Source organism: Limulus polyphemus, unplaced genomic scaffold, assembly GCF_000517525.1.
Source record: "Limulus polyphemus unplaced genomic scaffold, Limulus_polyphemus-2.1.2 Scaffold169, whole genome shotgun sequence".
NCBI classification, from domain to species: domain Eukaryota; kingdom Metazoa; phylum Arthropoda; class Merostomata; order Xiphosura; family Limulidae; genus Limulus; species Limulus polyphemus.
In genome coordinates, this window is record NW_013665779.1 from 795033 (window position 1) to 801198 (window position 6166).

The 6166-nt window shown below is 35.5% G+C and overlaps 1 protein-coding gene across 1 annotated transcript in view; it reads right to left on the reverse strand.

Annotated features, from left to right (window-relative positions):
• The window catches only part of LOC106477752 (membrane-associated guanylate kinase, WW and PDZ domain-containing protein 1-like), a 60835-nt gene extending 54913 nt beyond the window's left edge, over positions 1-5922 (reverse strand). Inside the window, exon 1 of the mRNA XM_022381509.1 lies at positions 5902-5922. The gene's annotated coding sequence lies outside the window, so the exon portion shown is untranslated. The remainder of the gene's footprint in view (positions 1-5901) is intronic.
• Between the last annotated feature and the right edge of the window lie 244 nt (positions 5923-6166).

The window sequence follows — 6166 nt, forward strand, 5'->3', positions numbered from 1 at the left end:
TATCTAGCAAATACTAGACCATTCGCCAAGATACAGGATAGTTCTAGAAACAAGAGAGCGTGAGAATTGTCACGTGATCTCGATGACGCAACATTACAAACAGGGTAGACAATCCTCTTATTCGTTTCAAAGATGCTGTCAAAAGTTTTGCTATGGCGGGTACTACTGGCTCACATCTTTTCTTTCTAATCAATATTTCAAGATTATAGACAGCTATAGCTAAACTTTAAGGGTCTGAAACTGGCCTGTTAGCCCAAGTATGCATAAGATGCCGTTCAGATTGAAAAAAATAATTCTACTTAGTATTGATGTTAGGATTATTAATAGACAAAACATTTATAACATATAGGAAGGGCTCATAATCGTTATAGTTTTAAAAATCCATTACAAGATTTGCTCAAAGGGGTCGTTTCGAATAAACACTCATTAATTTATTACGTTTCTAGCATTTGTCCTTTATCAAGCTCACACGTTTATATATTTTTGATAATCAAGTAGCTTTTTAGACTTGATACAGAATGCTTCTTAATAAATAAGTTGGCAGTCATTACAATTTCTGTAAGGTGGATTCTCCCAGACATTTAGTCTTATGTGGCTAAACTAGAGAGCGTTTTAACGGTGAGTTTGAATCTTATCTACATATTGTTTATAAAGTCCAAATCTGAAGTATATAATATGTACTGAATGGTTTTGTTGACGTTTACCAGTTTTTGCTCCCACGTTTTGTAAAATTAAATTCTGTGGGACTGTTTGTTTGCTTTGAATTTCGCGCAAAGCTACATTAGGGTTAACTGCATTATCCATCCATAATTTAGCAGTGATAGACTAGAGAGAAGGCAGATAGTCAACACCATCCACCGCCAACTCTTGGGCTACTCTTTTAACAACTAATAGTAGAATTGTCCGTTACGTTATAATGCCTCCATGGCTGAATTCGGTGAGAGGATTCCAACCACGAGCCACAGATTACGAGTCGAGCGCCCTAACCACCAGGCCATGTCAGGCCTCTGTGAGATTGTGTGAATATAATTCGATGTAATCTTATGCTGCTATCAGTTAATGTTTATGTAAATTACAGGGAACGTTTTTTGTTGATTTTTTGTAAACATTCTGAGAACTTGTGAGTGAAAGTAAAGAAGCATATGTTATAATACGTCTGCATATCCAGTACCGACGAGGCCCTTCGTCGAATACCAGTGCTTATCAGGTCAGCTGTTATTGATTCTTAAGTTGCGTGTAATACCGACGTTAAAAATACAACGCCAGCTGCAGTAATTTGATCGTAAACCATAAGTTTATGGTTCGTTCTATTACGTACCTAATCAGTAACTTAAGTCAGGCTTATCTATATTACTTATGCTTATCTAGAAAACAAAGTGTCGGGTTATTAACCTGTTCTTGTATGTGTATTTTTTTTAAATACGTGATATCGTATTTGAACCACTATTGCGATCGTGGAGGAAAGGAGTACAACTTTAATCCTTAAACAATTACAGTAATAATTCATATTATTTTAAGACTACAGATTTTTAAAGCTAATTAACGATAATTGTGTCATTTTTCAAGCCGTCAAACGATATATGATAGTATTTAGTGGCCTCTGGACCTACGTTAAATGTTCACTCTCCCTCTAATGCAAAATTAAATGCAATTTGTCTCCCCCCCCCCCGCCTCAGAGTACAACTCGGCGCCCCAGAGACACCAAAACCACATTAAAAGAAACAAAAAACGATGTGAAATAAAAGTAATTAGGCCAACTCAGCCATAAATGATGTTTTTTTGTTGTACACCAGAAAACGTGGCATACAAGGTGCGAAGATCTTAAAGCAACTGATTAACTTTGCATATGAAAACGTAACTATATGATCATGCAGAAGAACTAGGGAAATCATTGTTTTAAATCACAGTTTTGTACATAAACCCAAGTTTTGGGGAAAAAATTAAAGACCGAAGAGAAATAAAGTATATATGTATAACTAAGAATTTTAAAAAGTGAAATGTATGCTTTTAAAATAATAGTAGAATATTACAGATGTGTTGTCACAGAAAGCCAGATTATCATTATAATTATTTCCTATTTTTTTACTAGAATAACGACATTTTAAATGTAAGTTTGTGAGTTGTTATTGTTTGAAATTAAGCACAAAGCTATACAATGGGCTATCTGTACTCTGCTCACCACAGGTATCGAAACCCGGTTTCTAGTGTTGTAAGTCCGTAGACATACCACTGTGCCACTGGGGGGGGGGGGGACCTTGTGAGTGTACAAACCAAGTAAAGATCCGTTTTCCGTCAAAATGATGGTTCAGCACTGGTAAGTCAAAACAAAGTTTTAGTGTGATATCCCATAACTCAAGACTACCTAAGTCAACGATCATTTCAATTGTACATATTCAATATAGATAAACTCCCAATTCATACTAACTTGCACATGTATCCATACCATCCCACAACTTGAGTACAACCCGCACCACTCGGGAGTGATGATGCAGAAACAAGGTCAAGCCTTTACAGAATGACTAAAACAGAAGATTAATACACAAAAGATTAGCGTAACTTTGCGACCTTGTGATCTTTCACATCCTGTTTACCAGAATGTCAACTAATTAAATACAAAGCAGCTACACGAAATAGACCTGAATAAAGATGTATTATTTTGCAGTTTTGCAAGGCTCTGATATAGCAATAAGCAAATACAGATAATCCTATGTTCATATAAATCATATCTCATATTCATATAAATCATATCTCATATTCATATAAATCATACCCCATATCAATATAAATCATATACTTTTTTACCACTCGAAAACATTGTGTGGATTCACATCAAATGTATATTTCTTTAATTTTATATACATAGATATATATATGAACAAACACACCCATAAAGCCGTAAACTAAGAACAAGAAAAAAAAACGTGTCGAGCAGCTGAATCATATTTTTGAACACATGTATAAACCATCACAGTCGGGTTTACCGACAGAGGTCAGTGGAAAATGTTGACTTTTAAATTAGAATTTAATTCATATTACTTTCCACCAAATTGTAGTGAAGTTTTAGTTTTATCAAAGACTATAGTAAAGTTTAGCTTACATTTTACACGAAAGTAATGGTAAATTCAAAAGCAGTATCTTGAATATACGTAGTTAAACGACAACCTTTGACAAAAACATAAGAGTTTATAAAAAAAAATCGAATAGAACATTTTAAAAAAGGAAGAATACATTGCTGTTACGTAAAATATAAAACGACTTAGGAAAATAAATTAAAATAACAATGTAGATTCGTGAGTTAAATGAACAGTAAGTACTCTCCGACGTATCGAAATACGTATACCTACCCGCCTATACATAAAACAAAAAAATAACTGAGTGAGCTGTGCTTGAAACCTATCTCCAGTAGCACTAGCGCCATCTATATTACACGAATTTTACATTATTCTGATCTCACGATACACAATGAACCGTCAGAGCTAATCACAGTCAATGTTTTATGATTTCTAACTAGCATCAGCCTTAGGTCCCCCCATATTTATAAAAGTAAAATACAAATTGACCAATGACGAGCTCGTATACAGATGATAAGCAGTGTTACCGAACGCTCTCACAGTTCATGGGTCTTTCCTGCTCTCGCACGTGTTCTACCTCAATTATGATATGTCAATAGGGGTCGTGTCTCCATCTCATACAGAACTTTTATCAGAAAGCTAGCACAAGTGACCTTGGAAATTAACTTTTCATTTTGGCTAGAAGTATCGTTAACCGCTATATATATAAATTAAATCAACAATGCTGAAAAATAACCTGCCACAATTACAGGTTCAAACGCCATCATTTCAGCCTGATCCAGGCTTCAACAAGCTCAGATGTAAGGTTTCAGCAACAGCCGGCAGGGGTTCGGCAAGATACAAGTTTCAGCCCCATTTAGGACTTCAGTGAAACTCAGATGTAAGGTTTCAGCAACAGCCGGCAGGATTCCAGCATGTTAGAAGTTCTAGCCCGATCCAGGGCTTCAGTGAAGCTCAGATGTAAGGTTTCAGAAAGAGCCGGCAGGATTCCAGCATGTTAGAAGTTTTAGCCCGATCCAGGGCTTCAGTGAAGCTCAGATGTAAGGTTTCAAAAACAGCCGGCAGGATTCCAGCATGTTAGAAATTTTATCCCGATCCAGGGCTTCAGTGAAGCTCAGATGTAAAGTTTCAGAAACAGCCGGCAGGAGTCCAGCATGTTACAAGTTCGGTTTCGTTCTTTACCAGTGACCTATATGTGGGTTGGTTAATTTTACAGACTGAAACTTATTCGCGATATTTAGGGAGATTCGGTTACATTAATTGCTTCTTATAACTCGCTACAGTTATATCCAATTATGTCCGGATGTGCCATGAAAATTTTAGATGTGTAAATTTACAGGCTTACAGCTTAATTATGAAAAAAAAAAGAGAGAAGAGAACGTTTGAATTGAACTATCATTTTCTCCAATCACAACATAATCGTTTGTATTTATACACAGATATATAAAAAGTAAAACAAAAGTTAATTACCTGAATTCACATTATATAAGTTATCAATGTGGCATTAGATTCTTGTTTTTATTGTATTTTTCTGATCATTAGAAAGTTGAATACCAATTCTCAATACACTACATGGACTTCATGCAGTACATCGTAATAATATAAGAAACGAGACTGTAATTTGTTAGGCATATTTAACAGGAACTAAGTAACACATACATATTCGATCTGCCCCACATCTTAAAGCCATAGCATCACAGGGAACAGAAACCTTCTTGTCTATCCGGTTCCAGTGTTTTAAACCGGTTTTTAATTGAAAATTTGATATCTTAACTTCTTTCATGGAATCTGATTAACTTTTTCGACAGTATTACAAAAACTAGTTTATACTATCGGCACTGTTTAAGTAGTTTCATTATCCACTGAAAACTTTATTCAGTACAGCGAACTTCCAAAACCTAACATATGACCGTCTCATATTGATGTTCTGAAAGCACGTGCTAACTAATACAATTTCCATACACGCACAGACAGAACAAAGCTCTCGTGCACATTAAGAGACAAATACGTATATATAATCAGCAAAATTAGACATTCGAATATTAAAAACATTTGCATTTAATTTTTCCTTTCTTGTTTGTTTGTTTATTTGAAGTTAAGCACAAAGCTACACAATGGGTGAGCTGTGCTTTTCCCACCACAGGTATCGAAACCCGCAGACATACCGCTGTGTCACTGGAGGGCTTTCCTTTTTTATTCGAAATTGAAGGAGGTAGAGGTATCCAAATGCAAAATTCTATCAGTTTCAAAATATAAATGCCAAATCTTATTTTTTAACTTTTTTTCTATTTCTCAAGTTTTGTCGTTTATTTAATTCAGTGTGACATTTTTCGTCTGATTACATTAATCGTGTAGCCTGGAGTGAACCAAACAATTAACAATGCATTGCCTAGTTGAAAATTTATGTTTTGAAAAGATGCATGTAGTAACAAGAAATGTCGCCCTAAATAAATGAAAGCACTTCTTTTGTTCTTTTTTGAGCAACAACACCCCATAAAAAATTACAGTTCCGTATTCTAAGCCCTGCATGGAACCACTTCTCGACAGTTTTCGTTGCACTGCTCATGGGGACAACACCTCGTCCAACGTCAAATTTAAAAAAAGAAATATCTGTACCACCTATAAAAAAGGTGCGTCGCGCAAACTCTACTACATTAAGTCATGTACTACGATCTTCACACAACTACCCTTAATCTTTTACATTAGTGGAACACGACTAAGGATTTCTAAATACCCAGCTAACACAAGCACTCTTTCATAAACAGTTTAAAGATGGGCGTATTGACAACAAACTACACCGTACTTTACTCCACCTAAAAGATATATTTACCTTATAAGATGGCTTTCGCTGATATCAGCTGTGATGATGATGATGACACTTTACAAATGTCTTCCGCTGACCGTGACACGATATTTGTTTTCAGTGTAATATTCTTAATCTTTACAACGTTATCACTTTGTACTCAGTCCCTAAGCCCTCAAAAGCAAGACATTGATCTCATTCAAATGAGGAGAACCGCACAGAGATAAACGTACACCGGAAGTCGGTCAATCAAGCGTCTGACTAACGCCTTCGTTTTTTTTTTTCTTTTTAC